This window comes from Schistocerca serialis, chromosome 12 (assembly GCF_023864345.2).
Source record: "Schistocerca serialis cubense isolate TAMUIC-IGC-003099 chromosome 12, iqSchSeri2.2, whole genome shotgun sequence".
Taxonomy (NCBI): domain Eukaryota; kingdom Metazoa; phylum Arthropoda; class Insecta; order Orthoptera; family Acrididae; genus Schistocerca; species Schistocerca serialis.
The window spans coordinates 22,900,069-22,923,096 of record NC_064649.1 but is presented as its reverse complement, the minus strand read 5'-3'; the positions used below and the strand labels follow the sequence as shown (position 1 = coordinate 22,923,096).

The 23,028-nt window shown below is 42.4% G+C and overlaps 1 protein-coding gene across 1 annotated transcript in view; it reads left to right on the top strand.

Annotated features, from left to right (window-relative positions):
- The window catches only part of LOC126428361 (uncharacterized), a 205,936-nt gene that overhangs the window by 32,415 nt on the left and 150,493 nt on the right, over window positions 1-23,028 (top strand). The window lies entirely within an intron of this gene.

Below are 23,028 nucleotides of genomic sequence, written 5' to 3'. Positions count from 1 at the left end.
TGTTAGCGCTCCCCCCGGAGTTGTTCTGTATGCCCCTACTGTTCTTAGGGGCATATATCGCTGCACTCTTCTTACAGCCATGGCAGGCATGACCTCGGTGTCCTGCATTTGATGTCAAAATACTGCTATGATATAGTTTTACTTGTTCTGGTGGCAGGTGGAATCGTTTGCGTCCAATCGCTATTAGATTGTTGAGTGTTTCTGAAGATCTTTGTGTAACGGTGTCAATGTGTGACGCATAATTCCACCTCTCATCGACGACTACTCCCAAGTACCGTGCTTCCGCACACAGTTGTGACTCCTGGAATGTTGGAACGTGCGGACACTCTCATTCGACGTGTTCGACGGATCGCCGGCCGGAGTGGCCGTGCGGTTCTAGGCGCTACAGTCTGGAGCCGAGCGACCGCTCCGGTCGCAGGTTCGAATCCTGCCTCGGGCATGGATGTGTGTGATGTCCTTAGGTTAGTTAGGTTTAAGTAGTTCTAAGTTGTAGGCGACTGTTGACCTCAGAAGTTAAGTCGCATAGTGCTCCGAGCCATTTCGATTGACGGCTCACAGCCAAACACCTCGCTGCACAACTGGACGTCTCTGGTGGTAGTGCAGGCACACTCGTCCACCAATTGGGGTCTCAAGCGTGTGCTCCCGATGGGTTCACTGCTGCCTAACTGATGGTTCAAATGGCTCTGACAAGGGAACCTCCCCATCGCACCCCGCTCAGATTTAGTTATAAATTGGCACAGTGGATAGGCCTTGAAAAACTGAACACGGATCAATCGAGAAAACAGGAAGAAGTTGTGTGAAACTATGAAAAAATAATCAAAATATGCAAACTGAGTAGTCCATGCGCAAGATAGGCAACACCAAGGATAATGTGAGCTCAGGAGTGCCGTGGTCCCGTGGTTAGCGTGAGCTGTTACGTTGACAAGTCCGTCGCCTTGAGCATCGGGATTGGGCTACCGCAGGAACACATTGCCCCCTTACGCTTCAGTGATACTGTACGCTGCTTGGGCTTAGATTTCATGAACGACATGCGACGCGAGACGACGCTCAATCATCGACGCCTTCTTCATCAAATTAGGGCCGGAATTGCAAATCAGCGCTTGCGATCCCTCAACATCGTTCAGCGGGCGTATTATGCCAATGTATACCTTGCGTCCCGCATACCGCATGTCGCCCAAACGCTACCCATTCCGAAACCCTTGGCTCGTAGCATTATGGCAGCGCTGGGATACTTCGTCACCGCTGGTATGTTACTGAAGATCAGATACGTATCTCTTACCCTCCCCAAGGAAAAAGGTGGTCTCGGCCTAGTTAACGTCCATGATAGGGCCATTGCCCTCTATGTTAGCTCACATTTATGTCTGCTGCGCCGTTGTCCTACGAGCCTCACGAGTCTGTTTCTGACGGCGCTATGTCCTGCTTCACTAAGAGCGCCCGTGCCATTACAGGACATCCCAGCGCCCCTCTTTTATATAGGACGTTTCTATTTAGATCAAAGTTATTGCAGCGTAGCGCTCACGACACCACAAATGGCCACAACTCGACGCCTATATCATGACATGCTGTAACGCCGTCCCCTAAATGTGGTCGAACTAAAATATCCTGACGTACGGTGGCGCGTGGTGTGGAAGACTGTACACGATGCCATGCTTGATTCCGATGTTGTTTCCCAATGGTACGTAGTCGTTAATGGGAAGCTGGTGACGCAAGAACGTCTCTACAATATCCACATGGCAGAATCTCCCAATTGTGTGGGTTGTAATACAGTAGATTCTGACGAGCACCGCCTCAACTGTGGAGAGGCGGAACCGGTTTGGCACCTTGTGCGGCAGATGCTGGCTTATCTCTTGCGAGTTAGGCCGGAGTATATATCTGCACGCACGTTATTGTTTCCGGATGAGACATTTTACCCCACGACTCGAACCAACTCTGTCACCTGGATACGTGGACGTGCGGTCCACTACCTCTAGTGACGGACACAAGAATTTACTTGACTTCTGGCTCTATTTGCAAGAAAGACATCATGCTATTTCCGGGCATACCAGATATCGACAATGCTTCGCAAACTACCTCTGGAGTGCCTTTCACAGCCCACCGTGTAGCTGGAATGTTCCAGGCAGTGGTAGATGAGGTCAGAACGAACTGCAAACGATCATATATTGAACTGTCTTTATCAGTGGGCGCAGTCGCTGGGAAGCCTAACTACAAAGTGGTAGCTTTATTTTCATGTTATTTATGTTTACTATCTTCGATGGTGTCTTCATTCTGTTTTAGTTTTCTAGGCTTGATTAACTATGACTGTTCGCACATTGATATCTATATAAATAAAAAAATATAAATAAAAATAAAAAAATAAAAAATAATTAAACAAAGAATACCTTCCGCACCCTACTAGAAATACCCTTCCCCCATTCCTTTCATAGTGTGAAAAAAAAGCAGCTGCGGAACAAGAGGTCCATGACTCAAGTCTTCCCTCGAGTAAAAAGTTTACTTTCTTTATTTTCGCAAAGTTATGATCTGTCCGCTCGTTCATTGACGTCTCTGTTCACTCTAATAAGTTTAGTGTCTGTATTTTGCGACCGCACCGCTAAACCGTGCGATTAGTAGACGAAAGGACGTGCCTCTCCAATGGGAACCGAAAACATTTGATCGCAAGGTCATAGGTCAACCGATTCCTCCACAGGAAAACACGTCTGATATATTCTATACGACACTGGTGACGGCATGTGCGTCACATGACAGGAATATGTTGTCGACCCACCTAACTTGTACACTTGGCGAATGGGTAAGAAGATTCTTCTACCTTGCCCGATTTAGGTTTTCTTGTGGATGTGATAAGCACTCCCAAAAAAGTGATGAAAACATAAGAGTTTGTCACATAAACTGCAACAAATGAATGCAACAGTTTCACAGTCGCACAGTTTTCCCTGTGCTCTATCAAAACATATGTTTTTAACGTTTTCAAATTTTTTCCATGTGTCGACCTTCAAATCCTCCATATGTCCAAGCAAATCTGAACATGTCCTGGAATTTTGGAGAGCGAAGTTGATTGTGTGTGAGTGCCTGAACTTTGATAACTGACACACGATCACGTGAACAATACTGCTCTGTGTATCTGTGCAGCTTCGCAAAATCATAGAATCTTTTCGCAAAGTATTTCACGGACCGACGGACGGACAGATAATAATTGTCTGAAAATAAAAAATTAAACTTTTCACTCGAGGGAAGACTTGAACCAAGGACCTATCGTTCCGCTGCTGCTCACGCCAACCACGGGACCACGGCGCTCCGGAGCTCACATCCTCCTTAATGTTGCCTATCTTCCACATGGACTACTCAATTTGTATATTTCCTTTTTTTTTCATGGTTCCACGCAACTTCTTCCTGTTTTCTCGATTGATCTGTGTTCAGATTTTCAAGGCCCATCGACGGTGTCAACTTATAACTAAATCTGAGGGGGGTGCGATGGGAAGGTTCCCTGTGAGCACTATGGGACTTAACTTCTGAAGTCATCAGTCCCCTAGAACTTAGAACTACTTACACCTAACTAACCTAAGGACATCACACACATCCATGCCCGAGGCAGTTCCAGACTGTAGCGCCTAGAACCGCTCGGCCTCTCCAGCCGGCGCCTAACTGATTACGTGGACTAAGTTGTTTGTATAGAAGTAGCTTGTAGTTCTGATCGTTTTACGTAGGCTCACGCTTGCGCGATCATTTTGCGCAGCCGAGTAGAGGCGTGGAGGTGTTGCCAGTCGCCGCTGTTGCCGCTACGGCGGGCTGAGTTACAGATGGGACGGCCGGATAGCTGTTTGGCCGGATACAGGATGTCCGGCACAGAGGCGGGATATTGGGCCGAACGTCGCCGTGTCGCAGGGGTGAGCGGGTTCGCGTGCGTCGCGCGCGCACAATCGGGTCGATTCGGTCAGATTCGGGCATCGTCGTCGAGGAGTGAAGCGAGCGAATAACGTATTGATTGATTGACTGCACTGGTTTGTTGCGGATCGCGATCGCTTTCACTTGCTGTTATTTGAGGATACTGCTGAAAACAGTTTGTAAATTCCAAGACCAGTTACGAAGAAGAAAGTCATCGGTGAAGAAAAGATCCCATCAAAACTAGACATGATTGTCTGAATGTGATGATTGTGACAGTTATTATATAGGACAAACAGGGCGGAATTTTGAAATTCGATACAGGAAACATTGCAGTCATAGCAATCGGACAGCATTTCGAGCACATGTAAAAGATAGTAAACATGAAGTGAGTAATATAAATGAACAAATGGAGGTGCTACATAAGGCTCCAAAAAGTATCTATCTCAACGTGCTCGAAGAGATTGAAATATACGCTCATCAAAGAAAAACCCCAGGCCTACTACTTAATGAGCAAAGTGATTTTATGCACGGGAGTTATTATGAGATTTTTAAAGACCTGTTTTAGGCTTACTCTTGAATGCAACAGCACGCTCCAGTAAGAACCAGCTGCAGCGGAACGGCCCTCAGTGTACTGGCGGCGAGGTGAATTTGGCGCGGCGGAAGAAGAGACTTGGCGTGGCGTTGTATGCGTTCTGACGTAGGGAAATCCTGTCCACCACCAATAAATGCAAAGAGGAGGGAACGCACATTTTCAAAATAATATCTACATTTTAATTATATTTTATGTTTCTTTATAAAGAAATTTTAAATTAGTGTAAATTTTTTCGTTTCATGGTCCACTCAAAAAAAGATTATTCATATGTTATTACTTTAAAAATGGTTTTATTAAAAAGAATATTCGCCATTAATATGTACGGTGAAATAATAACAGATGCACAGTTATATAGGTAGAGGGCACGTATTACTGTTACCAATCAGGTTTCTCTAAAACTGCGATATAAGGTTTCAACAGATTAAAATTTACTTTAGTTATGGCAGCGAACCGATTGTTTTGTACTGACGAGTTACTCTGTAACTGCAATCGTATATGGTATGTTGGCATTTAATACGTTCCAAAATTTCTTTTTGTAAACTAAGATATTTGTTAATTATATTTTAACTTTGTCTAACAGATCTGAAGATGGGCAGCTAGCCGGAACCCGTCATTGAAAATAAAGAATAACGATCAAAGACTGAGACGCCATATTTTTATTTAAAGAAAAGATGGCCTGTTTGGGGATAATAAGTTCACATTTTTCTCTCTCAGACTTCAGATTTCTTGTGTAAGAGTAGGACTCACGTTGTGAGGGCTCCGTAGAAACTAAGTTACATGTGTACACAGTTCATCGACAGATTTTTGACTAGTGAGTTTGCGAGCATTAAAACATCTACCTTCAGTGGCGGTGTCTTTTGATCGCATTGACACAGAAGCTTAAATGTTTTACACCGCCAAGCGACCGAAGACCTTAGTATTTGAGATTAATTTCAACTTGATCACATGAGAAAAGGGGGTCCTGACACAAGGGTCAACAAATGGCCAAAAAATATTTTTAGTGTGTTTTTCATCTTTTGCTTTCACTGTCTCAGCAGTCAGTCATCTTCTGCAATTTGGTTTCTTTTCGAACTGGCCAGTACCATTTCATTCGCTCTGATCTTTTTTGGCATTTCTTTTCTGTAAATACATTTTTTATTTTATGTCGTTTGTCTGTTTTTGTTTTGAATCTTATTTTTCTGTTTTTCAGTTACTTTAAATTTTCTGTTTTGTTTTCAAAATCGCCGAGGGTTAATTCTATCTCTGTCATATCCTCCCTGATTAGCTTCCTACATCCCACTTCTTGTTTCATATTCCAAAGTTCCTCTACAATTTTTCATGGTAATCTGGTTTCTGGTCTCCTCATAATGTGACCAAAAAAAATGGATCCTTTTCTTCCGTGTGTAGTATCTGTAATGGACTCCAGTCTGCCACCATCCGGCATTGTTCAAAAACGTTCAAATGTGTGTGAAATCTTATGGGACTTAACTGCTAAGGTCTTCAGTCCCTAAGCTTACACGCTACTTAACCTAAAGTATCGTAAGGACAAACACACACACCCATGCCCGAGGGAGGACTCGAAGCTCCGCCGGGACCAGCCGCACAGTCCATGATTGCAGCGCCTAAGACCTCTCGGCTAATGGCATTGTTCATCTGTTTGGTATTTCATAATTTTAGATGCTCTAGCTCTTCTTCTATTTTCAACATTTTGTCGAGTCTGTTTTCCTGAGTAACTCTGAAAAGAGTTTCACTTCCATATGTCACCTCTGGTAAAACCACCGTCATGTAAGGTTCTGATTTAGTTTTGACTGATGGACATTTCTTATTGTATGTAGACCATATTAATTTTTTACATTTTATCATTTTTATTAGTTCTTTCTTGCCAAGTTGTATGTTATAATTTCTCCTAGATATTTAAGTTGTTTCACTGTTTTTACTTTCCCGTTATTTACTGTTATGTGTTTGATTACTAGTGGATCTGCTACAATTATGTCAATCTTTCCGAATGATATCTGGAGTCCTATTTTTTGTGCTATACTTTGTAGGCTTGTTATTTGATTTCTGGCTTCTCGAATATTATTAGCGAGTAACGCTAAGTTATGTGCGAATTCATTTCATTGGTTCTAATTCTTATGTTGTTAGCATTTTCATTGTATCATTCCTTCATCAAGTACTTCAGAGCGCAATTGAAAATTAATTGCGAAAACCCATCTCCATATCTTAGTCCTGTCTTAATTGTAAATAGATCAGATATCTCTCTTCTGAACTTAACATTTGGTGTTTGTTATTGTTAATTTTATCATTTTTATTAACTTGGAATTGAGTCCTAGATTCCGTAATATATTGACAATTCAATATGTATGGATACATTCATAAACTTTTTTGAAGGTTTTTGTTTTCTTTTACATTAATCCATTACCAATTTCAAAGTGATTATCTGTTTTGGGCAGCTTTTTCAGGGCTCGAATTCTCCTTGTCATTCTCCTAGTTCCAGTGCAAGTTGATTTTTTTCAGTAATTGTGTAGAATTCTTCGCACGATTTTATATGCGATATCCGAAAGGAAAATTCCTCTATAGTTGACTGGATTTGATTTGTCTTCTTGTTTGTGCAATGGATTGTAGCTGTAGTACTATGTTCGGGTGTTTCTTCTTTGTTCTAGATTTTCACTATGCTTTGGATTAATGATGCCTTCACTGGTTCAACTGCATATTTCTGAAGTTTCGCAATGTTTGATCTTTGTAGTTTTTGAGTTCGTTTAAAGCTTCGTAGACTACGTGAATTGTAGATGGGTTTATATATTTTGCTGTCGTTTGAATAGCGGTACCTGTGTTTATTTGCAGTAGTTCTTGGGGTATCTTCGCTTCTTAAACGTTTCTGCTAGCATTTCTGTAATTTTTTTCTATTGTTGTAGGCTATATTATTATTTTTAACCTTTAACGTAAAGTTGGAGGCTCGTATCTTTGGAGTTGCTTGCTAAATTAATACCTGTACTAAATCTCTGAGGTTGTATTCTCGCTATTTGTTTCCATCGTTAGAAGTATCTCTCTTTGATATTGTCGGTAGCCGTTCTTATCATTTTTGAGCTATCTTTTTTTGTGAGTTCCAAGGGTGATTCTTCTGTTTTATGGGCTCTGACACATTAACCAGGCTTTGCATCTATTTACCGCTGTTTTATCATACTTGTCGTTGAACCATTGGTATTTTTCCCTTAGATTTATTGGGCTACTTGTTCACCTACTCCTTTCAGTTGGGGGACTATTTCCTCTAGATAACCTGTTTTTCCATCCCTTGTTTCTTCCTTTATTCCTTGTTGTTTATCAGTTTATGAGGATCGTAGTTTCTGTTCTTCTTGGGGTAGGATTTTTTTCTATATCAAAGGGGTGAATTTATTTTTTGTTTTTGTCATGTAATGATCAGATCCAGCCTCTGTCGCCCAAGAGTTTTAACGGTGCAGATTTCGCTGTGGTAATTTTTATCCATACAGACAGCATCCGGTTGTCATTCTCCTTTTTCCAGTCTTGAGGTTTCCAGTTTTTAAGCTTTGGTCTTCTCTTGAAGTATCACATAATAAAGAATTAAATTTTTTAGATTGTTACATTTACTTGTACTGTGAAACCCTGCCAAATTTCATTAGTCTAGATCAATGGGAAGGACCCTACAGGTCTTGATGAGTTTGCGAGCATCACAATATGTGAATTACCTACATTGGCTCAGAAGCGTAAACTTTTTACTGGACATTTGACATGTTCTTGAGAAAAAGGGGTCTTGACAGACGGACAACAAAGCTATCTACTGAGAGTCCCGTTTTTACCGTCTGAGGTATGGAAGTGCAAAAAAGTTGTCGATAAAGGAAAGATCGCTTCTTTGGGTTTATTTTCGCACTAACAGTGTCAATAATAAGTTTGCGTTTGTTTGTTGCACCGATTTCAAATTTCTCGTGGCGGAAAATAAACAAGCGTGTACAAAGTGTTACCTTGTTTTGTTTTGAATTGTTTCATTACACTGTTCAACGAAGTTTTCTGAATTTTAAACAAGTCCATTTTATGAAATTTTCACACAATAATTTAGTCTATTCAGAATCCGATATCCGCCAGATATTGACGTACTATCTGGTACGCGACAGGATAGCAAAATTAAACCATATGGCGGACAGCTGTCGGATATCCGTTTTGTCTCTAGTGTAAATAGAAGTATCGTGGTACTGTTTTCTTTCAGGAGTTTTTCTGTGGACCCACGAGGAAATTTTCATCCCCCACGCCGGGGGACAAAATAACTGCCTTCACACAGTCAAAATATAACGGTGCTTTTAAACTAACGCTGTAGTCCTCTCGCCTGCAGAACAGAAAAGCGAAGCGTGCTGCTGCAGACACTTGTCGCACTGAAGTGCCAGTGTCGCTCAGGTGTAGTGGCGGGCCGGCCGTGGTGGCCGAGCGGTTCTAGACGCTTCAGTCTGGAACCGCGTGACCGCTACGGTCGCAGGTTCGAATCCTGCCTCGGGCATGGATGTGTGTGATGTCCTGAGGTTAGTTAGGTTTAAGTAGTTCTAAGTTCTAGGGGACTGATGGCCTCAGAAGTTAAGTCCCATGATGCTTAGAGCCAGTTGAACCATTTGTTCTACGCCACGATTTGTTGTCCTTCATGGCAAGCCATCCTGGGCATACATTTCAGCAAGATAATGCCCGTCCGCATACGACGTGAGTTTCTACTGCTTGACTTCGTGCTTGACAAAATCTAACTTGGCCAGCAAGGTCGCCGGATGTCTTCCCAGTGGAGAACGTTTGGGGCCTTATGGACAAGGCCCTCCAATCAGCTCGGGATTCTGACAGTCAAACGCGACAACTGGACAGAATCTCCCGTGACATCCCTCAGGACGATATCGAACAAGTCTCCCACACAGTACCCAGCCGAATAACTGCATACATAAGGGCCACAGATGGGCCAACTTGTTATTGACTTGTTCAGTTTATGAAGCTCTTCAATAAATCATCCAATTCTCCTGAAGTTGTAAACATTTACGGTATATTGATAATTTTTACTTATATATTACACGCAACTGAGGAAGACAGGACTACAGAAGTTGAAGTTGTAAACATTTGTTTCTTTGTACCCGTACATGACATCTACCGAATTGTGTCCGATTCGAATAATCCCTTTGTTGTGCGTGTTTTTTTTTTTTTTTTCTTAGAGTGTGTTATTTAAGAAATTGTTCGCTAAATGAAAATTTATTGTTGTGTTTCGAAATCATACTTAACCTGCCTTAAATACACACGTGTTGCAGAAAGAACTAAATATTCACTGATTTGCACACGTGACATTTTTAAAAAACTGAGCTACTTAATTTATCCGTATATTTTTATTAGCTTTAAAAGATGCAGCTTTGTTTACATTGTGCACTACTGAAAAACAGGAAGTCAGAGCAATTAATAATTATTTGTAGAACATACCAGAAAGTCGTGTTCTAATATCTTATAATTCAATGGGCGCCAAAGCATTCTGTCGTGGTACGGTTGTTGTTCGGTCGTAGGAGATTAGTAACTGAGTCGTAATTCACCATGTAACCTGTGCGCCAAGTGCGAGTTCTTCGCCTCAGTCTGATATTGGAAGAATGCACAAGTGTAATTGTTTCGTCTTGGTATGCGTTATCTCTGAAATGGGGCTATCATGAAAAAGGCGTGCTTACAGAGAAGCTCCTTTTAGTACGAAAAAGTGTCTATTTAAAATCTTCAGTGTTATAACAGTAAACGGAAACATGCAAGAAAACATCGGCCAATGTAATTGTAAAAACACGTCTTTACTATGGAACATAAAACCCCAGACCTCTACTACATCACTACACAAAGAATTCAATGAGAGTGAATGGTGGAATTGCTTGGAAGATGCGCATAAAATTTTACTCGTATTATCAGTCTTATATGAATTTTAGTTCATGTCGCCACTTGCCTGCTATGTTAAATACAGAGGGGTCCAAAAAAATGTATCCACTGTTTAAAAGTCCATAACTTGCAAACTAATTGACGGAGTTGTCTCATTTTTGGTGGAAGTGTAGCTTAAAGTCCAACTTAAAGATATCACTGTATGTGTTTGAAATGATCACCATTGACATCCACACCCAAACGATGCCGCCGAACTGCAGCACGGACCACTGACTGCAACGTGTTCAGTTGGAAATTTGCACACGAATGTACGATGGATTCTCGAAGTTCATCCAGTGTGCGTGGCTTTTGTCAATAAACGACGTCCTTTTGTGTTCCCCCTAGGTAAAAGTCCAGAGGAGTTAGGTCTGGGGAACGTGGTGGATACTCCACGGCACCTCTACGGCCTATCCATCTTCCGGGAGCCGGCCGAAGTGGCCGCGCGGTTCTGGCGCTGCAGTCTGGAACCGCGAGACCGCTACGGTCGCAGGTTCGAATCCTGCCTCGGGCATGGATGTGTGTGATGTCCTTAGGTTAGTTAGGTTTAACTAGTTCTAAGTTCTAGGGGACTAATGACCTCAGCAGTTGAGTCCCATAGTGCTCAGAGCCATTTGAACCATCTTCCTGGTAGATTTTCGTCTAGATACGCCGTAACACGATTTTGGTAGTGGGCTGGGGCACCATCTTGTTGAAAGTAAACTCTTCCGTCTCCATACAAGTCTCGGATGGCAGGTAAAATGGATGTCTTAAGCTTTTGAAGGTACAACTCACCGGTAACTGTGCTGTCTTCAAAATTCGCCGAACACTTGAGCGACTCACTCCAGTTTCACGGGCACACTGTCTCACAGACTTCTGTGGTGAGCGAATGAATTGTTGTAACACACGACGGGAGTTAGCTGGACTTGTTACTGTTACAGGTCGTCCAGATCGTTGTTTGTGTACTTCTTTAACACAGCCTTCGGCTTCAAATTTGTCTGGAATGCGACGAATCGTTAAACGTGTCAGCGGCTCTGTTTGATACTCATTTCGCCATTGCCGTTGAACATTAATGTTTTCACACTTAAAATACCACTTCAAAACTGACCTCCTTTCATCGAATGTAAGCCTTGCGCCAGCCATGTTTGCTCGAGTAACTGGGTGCAACTGAGAACAAAACACTATCTGGCGACTGTCATCTGACAATACAAAACAACGCAATACAATGCCTGTGTGGCGATTGCCGGAACTACAAACTAGTACACTACCAAAGATGAGACAACTCCGTCAATTAGTTTGCCAGTTATGGACTTTTAAACAGTGAATACATTTTTTTTACCCCTCTGTATATACTGTATCAGCAGTGTGTAATGCTAGAAGGGTAGTCTCTATAATTCAGATTCATAAATGCAAGACTGATTATTTCGTAAAATAAGGAAAGGGGGACATTATAAAACTCACAAAATATTACACTCGCAAATTAAGCTGACACTCAGCGCCGAAGTTGATCGAGTGACAGTAAATAGGAAGTGCCTTTATGGTCACTCCCATCAGCCACCGCGCCGAGTGTCGTCTTGGTTTGTGTGTACAGTAGCCCCCCCCCCCCCCCCAAAAAAAGAAGACAGTAACTTCCACAGGTTGCACACATTCTGGCATTCTAAAACGAATTCCAGTGGTTATAGATGCTAACTTAAACTGTTCTTAATAGAATATAATTATTCTGTTTAAACAATGGCCACAATTCTCCACAATTTGTGGGGCATGAGTAGAAACATCCACATCTGTATTCCGCTAGCTTGTCGGTGTGTGACGGAGGATAGCTTTAATACCATTGTCCTATGCCCTCCCCTGTTCCAGTCGCGAATGACGAGTACGAAGAATGATTGTCGGCAAACCTCTGTATTAGCTCTACGTTCTCGAATTTTCTCATTGTAGTCACTTTGCGTGACGTATGTTTACGAAATTCGGTTTTCGTCTTTCGGAAGATGCGTCGGATGTAAACGTAGTGATTGAAACGCAGAGAGGACGTTCCGAGAAGGGACGGACAACATATTTACTTACTAGACAGAGAAGACGTTCCAAGAAGGGACGGACAACATATTTACTTATTAGTAAGTAAATATGTTGTCCGTCCCTTCTTGGAACGTCCTCTCTGCGCTTCAATCACTACGTTTACATCCGACACATCTTCCGAAAGACGAAAACCGAATTTCGTAAACCGTGTTTCGCTGTCGTGTTTACGTGTTAAGGTCTGAAACAGATTTGCAGTCCCAGTTAAATATGGCGCCTGGAAAACAGCTGATCCAGTTTCTGACTCACTCAGTACAATCGCTATTTCTCTTAACTTAAATATTAGAGGTAGACAGTTTCATGCTCAGTCTAATATTTCTGCTTCTCCTTCACTGCACAATTCGACTTCGGGAGCACCATGTAAACATAGTGAATGAGGCACAACAACTAAGGGCTCAGACTTCCGGTTGAAACGAGTGACGTGCGCAACGAATATCTTTGAGATGTGCAGAGTCTCTGAATGGTGTCTGCTAGGAGCATGGAGGTATTAATAACGGGAGATAGAGCTACAGACTTACGATGTACGTTGCTTAGAAGCCGGCGAGCCACGTTAAATGCCGCAAAACTTTAGCAGATTACTAATTACCATTGTTTCTTGTTTTTAATTTCTTTCATGTTTGCATAACAGTTGTTTTAAATAGAAAATGTTATAGTGCTTTCGTGAAAACACGCCGTCAGGGAGGCATTTCCAAATTCTATTTGATCTTAAACGCATATTTGATCCAGCAGCATGGCACATTTCGCGGAGTAAGTCTAAATTCCGTTTTGTTATGTGTTTCGAATACGCAAGAAAAAAAGAATCTGGTATGAAAAGGCTGCGTTCCTAATCCATCATTTTCCTAAACAGAGACTGACGAAACCGATGTTCGTTATATGTCCTCTTCCCGATTCTGATGAGAATGTAGTTTATTAAGTTTCTTTAGTTCTTTCCTACTCACTGTGTTCACCCAATGAGCTTTTAGAGTTCGATTTATAGGAAATCTGAAGTCAAACGACAGAAATAAAACCACTACAGTAAAAGTAAGCAGTGCAACCAAAATTGATGTATGTAAAAGAAAACATCACTTGAAGAAGGGATGAACTGTGACTCCTTTACACTTAAATCAGAGTGGTTAACATACCCGTAGATGATGCAAGCTGGCATTTTTATCAAAACATGTCGACCAGAAGCTAGTGTTCGTGGCAACTAAGATGGCGGACATCGGCCTTAAGTTCGTTACGTCATGACAACCCCCTTACTATACCTCCATGGCTAGAAGTTGAAGATATTATAACAACTCATTCCACAGCCCAGATATCGTAAAAGCGGACGAATGGAAGCAGTTTTCAACCTTAAAAGAAAAAATGATAATTTTAAAAATAAAAATGAAAAAATTGGGATGATGGGTTTGTGCTTATCTTCAAACTTATTAGTTTGGAGATGTAGCTCATGATCTTTAAAACATAAAGAAATAAAGACTGGATGTTTCTATTCACCCCACAGTAATGGGTGAATAGGAACAGCAGTGTTAAATCTGTTTTTTGGTCTCTTGGGTGAATACGGACATGTGAAAATCTGTTTTGGTTCTAGTAGAATAAGAAACAAAATTTATCTGTTTTAAAGAAGAACATTGCATGAAATGTGATTAATTATTCTGTTTTCCAGATAAACAGTGTTTTGTCTCTGATTACGTTATTGTAAGATTAAATTGATGAACTTGGTTTCTTTGTTAATAAATTAAGTGACTGTCGTCATAAATAACCTTTGCCTTCTAAATAACAGATGTTACTAATATACAATCTAAGCAATAGCTTACTTTTTCTGTATGTGTAATCACAGCTTAATCTCCTGGGTTGAGAACCGTACCAGGTTGTTCCTCATTTCCGTCAAATTCTTGGTCCTCTTCTGAAGAAACACTGACGATTTGCTATTTCTATTAGTCTCACAAAAATTTTAAAAAAAAAGAAAAAGAAAGAAGCCACCGTTTCCAATTAGCCAAAAACAAGTCCTATTAAAATATGCTTTGAAATTGATCTTTTGGTTAATAAAACGGAATTAGATTTGATTTCCAGGTACTTAAAACAACATAATTTACATTCGTACTTACGGATAAACTTCAAAATAAGCAAAATCAACACCACATCCATTGAAACTTCCTGGCAGATTAAAACTGTGTGCCGGACCGAGACTCGAACTCGGGACCTTTGCCTTTCGCGGGCAAGTGCTCTACCAACTGAGCTACCCAAGCACGACTCACGCCCCGTCCTCACAGCTTTACTTCTGCCAGTATCTCGTCTCCTACCTTCCAAACTTTACAGAAGCTCTCCTGCGAACCTTGCAGAACTAGCACTCCTGAAAGAAAGGATATTGCGGAGACATGGCTTAGCCACAGTCTGGGGGATGTTTCCAGAATGAGATTTTCACTCTGCAGCGGAGTGTGCGCTGATATGAAACTTCCTGGCAGATTAAAACTGTGTGCCGGACCGAGACTCGAACTCGGGACCTCATACCACATCCATTGTCCGTCACGAAGTAAACATCTAGTGACAGTTCCTCCAACTTTGAAAATCATAGTTTCCCTGTTACGCTGGTTCACTACCTACCTAGACAATCAGATTTTAGAATAATATTCGCGTTTGTCGTCCGACACGATAGCATGGAACTTCTTCGGAAATCTCGTTTCTGTTCTCACCACTATTTCTATTCACTCAATTTTACGGTATTCAAAACGTAACAGCAGTTAAATTATTTCATTACCAATTACTCAGTTTCGAGCGAACGGGGTATTTACCTTAAAAGGACTTAAGTTTCCTTTTTATGCAATAAAATTTTTAATTTATTCCGAACGTATTTCGTTTAGCCGATGTAGTGCTGTATGGAAGTCATCTTCGTTTTCTAGTATTATTACTTTGTCATCTGCAAATATTAATGCTCTGTGATTACTGTATTTATCTCACTTAATTGCTAAATAATTATGCAATTTACCTTTCTAAGGTTATTCTCAATTTAAATGTTAAAAAGACTAGTTGAGAAAGGCTACCTCTGCCTCACTCCTTGATTGATATTTATCTCAGTGTGGGAAGTAAGACTGTTAATCATTTCTAAAGAGACGGACGAAATTTCTTGAAGAATGCTCACTCAATTAGGAGCCTTTTTCCTGAGATTAATTTACGTACCAAGTTCAACTGAGCCCGAGGCCACAATACAAATTCAGAGTCCTGCACCACGGCCGACCAAATGCCTTTCAATAAGTGATGAGGTGGAATGGATGCCCAGTCTGATTTCTCCTCTTACTTTCAACACAACGATAACCGACTGAAAGCAAACCATTTGTTTTCAAAATCTCTCTCTCTCTCTCTCTCTCTCTCTCTCTATCTCTCTCTCTCTCTCTCTCTCTCTCTCTCTCTGAGACAGACAGACAGACAGACACACACACACACACACACACACACACACAGAGTAATTACGCTGTCGTAGTTACTCATGCGAGGAAGCTCAAAGATACAAGATGACCTCTCTTTCCCTGTGAATACCCGCTTTGCATTTTTATGGTCAATTTTTCACTGCGGCGTCGCAGTACTTGCCCCCATAGCTCTTGCATGCTCACCACTCGTATAAAGCATCGCCCGTCTGTGGCCTAGACGGCTGCGAACAAAGCAAAGTCGCCTCCCCAAACGAAAAGCCCGCACGAGGCGCGGTCCACACTAAGGCGATGCTACATGCGATGAAAATCGCAGTACGGTGCAGGAGTAAGGCGGAGCACACAGGTACATAGCGGAGGCGACTCAACTACTTCACACTGGGGTGACAGCGATACCATACCCACATATACAGGGTGTTACAAAAAGCTACGGCCAAACTTTCAGGAAACATTCCTCACACACAAAGAAAGAAAATATGTTATGTGGACATGTGTCCGGAAACGCTTGATTTCCATGTTAGAGCTCATTTTAGTTTCGTCAGTATGTACTGTACTTCCTCGATTCACCGCCAGTTGGCCCAATTGAAGGAAGGTAATGTTGACTTCGGTGCTTGTGTTGACATGCGACTCATTGCTCTACAGTACTAGCATCAAGCACATCAGTACGTAGCATCAACGTGGTTTTGCAGTCAGTGCAATGTTTACAATTGCGAAGTTGGCAGATGCCCATTTGATGTATGGATTAGCACGGGGCAATAGCCGTGGCGCGGTACGTTTGTATCGAGACAGATTTCCAGAACGAAGGTGTCCCGACAGGAAGACGTGCGAAGCAATTGATCGGCGTCTTAGGGAGCACGGAACATTCCAGCCTATGACTCGCGACTGGGGAAGACCTAGAACGACGAGGACACCTGCAATGGACGAGGCTATTCTTCGTGCAGTTGACGATAACCCTAATGTCAGCGTCAGAGAAATTGCTGCTGTACAAGGTAACGTTGACCACGCCACTGTATGGAGAGTGCTACGGGAGAACCAAACGTTTCCGTACCATGTACAGCGTGTGCAGGCACTATCAGCAGCTGATTGGCCTCCACGGGTACACTTCTGCGAATGGTTCATCCAACAATGTGTCAATCCTCATTTCAGTGCAAATGTTCTCTTTACGGATGAGACTTCCAACGTGATCAAATTGTAAATTTACACAATCAACATGTGTGGGCTGACGAGAATCCGCACGCAATTGTGCAATCACGTCATCAACACAGATTTGCTGTGAACGTTTGGGCAGGCATTGTTGGTGATGTCTCGATTGGACCCCACGTTCTTCCAGCTACGGTCAATGGAGCACGTTATCATGATTTCATACGGGATACTCTACCTGTGCTGCTAGAACATGTGTCTTTACAAGTACGACACAACATGTGGTTCATGCACGATGGAGCTCCTGCACATTTCAGTCGAAGTGTTGGTACGCTTCTCAACAACAGATTCGGTGACCGACGGATTGGTGGAGGCGGATCAATTCCATGGCCTCCACGCTCTCGTGACCTCAACCCTCTTGACTTTCATTTATGGGGGCATTTGAAAGCTCTTGTCTGCGCAACCCCGGCAACAAATGTAGACTCTTCGTGCTCGTATTGTGGACGGCTGTGATACAATACGCCATTCTCCAGGGCTGCATCACCGCATCAGGGATTCCATGCGACGGAGGGTGGATGCATGTATCCGCGCTAACGGAGGACATTTTGAACTTTTTCTGTAACAAAGTGTTTGAAGTCACGCTGGTACGTTCTGTTGCTGTGTCTTTCATTCCACGATTAATGTGATTTGAAGAGAAGTAATAAAATGAGCTCTAACATGGAAAGTAAGCGTTTCCGGACACGTGTCCACATAACATATTTTCTTTCTTTGTGTGTGAGGAATGTTTCCTGAAAGTTTGGCCGTAGCTTTTTGTAACACCCTGTACATTTGCCGTTCGCCCGGCGCAACATGGCTCGCTGGCTACTCCTCAACTTATACTGCACGATACACGGTGAGGGAAATTTCGAGTCATCCGATGTGCCTCAAAAGTTTTATGTAGATGAAGCAAAGCTACATCCGTCTCTGTAGTTAGTGTCTTGGCGGAACACACAAAAAAAACTACTGTTTCGAGATTCGCGCATGTTGTCTACTACGCGGTGTTTTCCTTCCATTCTGAGAAAACCATTTGATAAAAAAAGAAATTGATTTTTCTACATCTTACAGCCTGACAACAGACTTGCTTTTCGCTTTTGCCCGTAGTTATCGCGATACTTCGCAAATATGTAAACACGGCAGACATTTTGAAAACTTCGCAGTGGATAATGTAGTCATTGACCAGTTTACGATTGCTGGATTTTAGGTCACAGATTGATGCATGTGAAGTGTAGCTAACATATCGAAATTATTTGTAACGCTGGATGCAGAGCCATACTCCTTCCCGTTTTCGAGAAATTGCGAGGCTGACATCCAGCCACCGCACACGAGACTATCAAAGCCTGCTGTGGCAAGTGCGCAGCTGCCTCGTGTTTCTCTTTTTCTTTTGCTGTCGGTACAGGCAGAAGCTGGAATTGAAAAAAACTTACTGAAATGAAAAGACACCGGCAGCCATCAGCTGATTATACTGATTGAAGGTTTTTTTCAGTTTATCCTCTCTGATTTCAGGGGACTTTGAGACGTACGTTAAAGAGATCCGAAAGCTAATTTCCTGTTACTTCTGAATGAGCAGCTGGGCGAAGCCAGGAATTACATGTCGGGTTTTTGCTTATCGTCATGAGCTGCCTCCATTTCTTCCTACTCACGAGGGAACCTCCCCGTCGCACCCCCCTCAGATCTAGTTATAAGTTGGTACAGTGGATAGGCCTTGAAAAACTGAACACAGATCAATCGAGAAAACAGGAAGAAGTTGTGTGGAACTATGAAAAAAATAAGCAAAATATACAACCTGAGTAGTCCATGTGGAAGATAGGAAACATCAAGGACAGTGTGAGCTCAGGAGCGCCGTGGTCCCGTGGTTAGCGTGAGCCTCTGCAGAACGAGAGGTCCTTGGTTCAAGACTACCCTCGAGTGAAAATTGTAATTTTTTATTTTCAGACAATTATCAAAGTTCAGGCACACACACACACACACACACACACACACACACACACACACACACAATCAACTTCGCCCTAAAAATTCCAGGACATGTTCAGATTTGCTTGGACATATGAAGGATTTGACGGTCGACACACGGAAAAATTTGAAAACGTTAAAAACATATGTTTAGACAGAGCACAGGGAAAACTGTGCGACTGTGAAACTGTTGCATTCATTTGTTGTAGTTTATGTGACAAACTCTTGTGTTTTCATCACTTTTTTGGGAGTGATTATCACGTCCACAAGAAAACTTAAATCGGGCAAGGTAGAAGAATCTTTTTACGCATTCTCCAAGTGTACAAGTTAGGTGGGTCGACAACATATTCCTGTCATGTGACGCACATGCCGTCACCAGTGACATATAGAATATATCAGACGTGTTTTCCTGTGGAGGAATCGGTTGACCTATGACCTTGCGAACAAATGTTTTCGGTTCCCATTGGAGAGGCACGTCCTTCCGTCTACTAATCGCACGGTTTTGCGGTGCGGTCGCAAAACACAGACACTAAACTTATTACAGTGAACAGAGACGTCAATGAACGAACGGACAGATCATAACTGTGAAAATAAAGATATTAAACTTTCCACTCGAGGGAGGACTTGAACCAAGGACCTCTCGTTCCGCAGCTGCTCACGCTAACCACGGGACCACGGTGCTCTTGATCTTACACTCACCTTGATGCTGCCTATCTTGCACATAGACTATTCAGTTTGTATATTTTGCTTATTTTTTTCATAGTTCCACACAACTTCTTCCTGTTTTCTCTATTGATCTGTGTTCAGTTTTTCGAGGCCTATCCACTGTGCCAACTTATAACTAGATCTGAGGGGGGTGCGACGGGGAGGTTCCCTTGACAGTGTCCATCGCCCACTGCTACACCATCAATGGTGACTGATCTCACTGCAAACCCAGCAGCATTTCTTCTCAATCTGAATCATATTTTACTTTGCGAAATTGAACAGTTGCAGAAATGCTCTACCCTCGGTTTTTTTTAAAATTAGTTTCACCTTATTTTTTATGTACCACATAAAATAAAATGGTTCAAATGGCTCTGAGCACTGTGCGATCTTGAAGCAGTGCACGAACTGTGTCACAACAGCTCAACATTCCAAGGGCCACCGTTCCAAGAGCACTGCTAACAACATGATCTGGTGTCTCTGGTGCGCTTCTAGGATGTCGTGGAGGCGGGTGGTCGTCACACTGACCAGCGTATGTGACCTCGGAACGTAAACATGGGACACAATTAACCAATGTTACTCTCTCGTGTGGAAATTTAAATGTCTTCCTGTGAGCGGTTGATTCGTAATTTCTCTTCCGCATGTACACAGCTCGTAGTCTTGCGGTAGCGTTCTCGCTTCTCGTTCACGGGGTCCCGGGTTCGATTCCCGGCGGCGTCAGGTATTTTTCCTGCCTCGAGATGACTGGGTGTTGTTGTGTCGTCTTTATCATCATCATTCATCCCCATTACGGTCGGAGGAAGGCTATGGCAAACCACCTCCGCTAGGACCTTGCCTCGTAAGGCGGCGCGGGTCGCCCGCATCGTCCCCTACGCTCCTCGGAGTATGGCACGTCATCGTCATATCATCCCTATGTCCTTACAGACGTTTCCAGGAAGTTTCATTATTCCATGGTCTGTCATTTTTATGGGGCCCTCTTAAGCAGAGAAAGTTAAATTACAACCACCTTGAAAGGTCTCTGTTGGATTCCTTTCATGTTAATTTCTTAAATCTGTTGTCATTTACGGCATAAATTCCTCTTCTAAATTTACTGTGGCGTTTCTGACTATCTGGGAGGAGACTGAGTAGTGGAACGTGTTACTTTTACACATAAACAAGCACGATCTGTCACACTACTACACTTTAAAACACAGTTTATATGTAATTCATGTCACACAGTCTCATACGGAACCTACATCAGCTTTCTTTTATATACTGTATATGATAAGATACTGTCATCCCCCTTCCCTTCTGTGTGAGAGGATGAATTTCTAGTTGCATGCTTGAGGGTAGCAGACAAGCCTGTCTGCTAGAGAACAGTAGGGCCAACGTTGGAACAGGTAGCTACGCTTTCTAAAAGCAGAGAGGTTTTTATCCTTAGTATGGTCCTGTCCGTCTCTTGTCATGTTGGTATAGGATTTGTATTTGTGAGGCACCCTCAGAAAGGGACCAGGTCAGTCTGTCCGTGGCGAGCGTCTGAAGTGGTAAGATCTCCGGCTAAGCGCGTGTCTGCTAAGTCCGTAGAACAATGGATTTCTTAAGTTCAGCCTAACTGAAAATTTAATCACCTTTATTTCAGGTTTAGCTCTAAAATATCTAATGTTATCTTAAATTGCAGCGCAGTGTAATTCTCGCGTGAAGTTCAGAATATATTCCGGTAGTTGCTTTGTCACTACTTTGCGAGTAAAGTGGAACCACGTGTTGATCAATAACTCTAACTAAGTTCATCAATCTTAAATGCGAATAAGCGTGAGATCATAACGTCTCGTCTTGACAATAATTTTCAATATAGCAACTTTTCTTTATGTTCAACCCACGTGGGGTGTACTTTGTGAGACCACTACCACGTGCTTATATAATTGTTTGACCCATCAGGTTAATAGTAAGACGTTAGTAATCAGTTCGAGGTTTTTCTTTTGCAAATTGCTTTTCGATCTAATTTATTTTAATTATCAAAATTATTGTGGAGTTACACGCTTTGTGTAAACCAAGTTGACCACGTGAAACATGTGGTGTAATCATCAAAGTAGCCCTCAGCCATTCTTTTTGGGAAGATTTCACAGAGAGTTAGTATGAATTTAGTATACCAGTGTGTGGTAATTACACGACGGACAGGATTGTGCTACGAATGTAACTTGTTTGGGTGAAAATTGAATCGGTTGGTTGTGGTTAATTTCCTCTTGCATGTGTTTCAACGTTCTTCGTGTGTTATTTTATGAATGCAGTGTTGTACGCAGTCTCCCAATCTTGGCCCCCTATTTGATGTGTTCCGTAAGAGTATAAACTCACATTTTCACAATCCTAAATAAGGCACCAGCTTAGTTATGACTCACGTTTAATATGCTGAAATTTCAATGATTAATGTTAAAATCAATTTCCAAATATAAACTGATTTATTTCTTTTTATTTAAATTATCTTATATATATATATATATATATATATATATATATATATATATAAAAATCACCGGTTATCGTATGCCTATTAAAAGATTATAATTCATGTTAGTCTGGTTGGGAATTTGGTGAGCTAAACTGGATACCTGGTGAAACAGTTGCTCAGTAATGCAAGGTTAACTTACCCAGACAGCTCACAGCTTTTAACCCACTTTTATGGTCTTGTCTATCAGTTCCGCTTACACCACAAATTAAAGTAACAACGTTACAACCTCTATATCTTAAAGTTTCTCTTCCCCACCGTAAACATTCAGTTCTCCAGCGTGCTGACCAATGACGCTTTTTTCTTACCTATGGGGGTATTGTATTGTATGGTAACTGGGGACCTAGAAACGACGGAGAGGCTCCGTCCCCGCCGCAGCCGCAGTGGTCCGCAACCCCACGACGACTACCTCAGTCCACTTCATCCCTCCGCCGCCCCACATCGAACCCAGGGTTATTGTGCGGTTCGGACCCCGGCAGACCCCCCAGGGAACGTCTCACACCAGACGACTGTAACCCCTATCTTTGCGTGGTGGAGTAATTATGATGTATGCGTACGTGGAGACAGTGTTTGCGCAGCAATCGCCGACGTAGTGTAACTGAGGCGGAATAAGGGGAACCAGCCCGCATTCGCCGAGGCAGTTGGAAAACCGTCTAAAAACCATCCACAGATTGGCCGGTTCACCGGACTTCGACACAAATCCGCCGGTCGGATTCGTGTCGGGGACCAGGCGCTCCTTCCCGCCCGGAAAACTTATGGGGGTATCTTAACCTACAACTACCACATGTTCCATTACATTTAGCACAAAACCCAAACCCTGTTCAATTTCGTACACCACAGCATCATCATTGCTTCGTATTGTGCTAATTTTCGGTCCTTAGCAAACAACTACAGTCCTTTACTTCCCT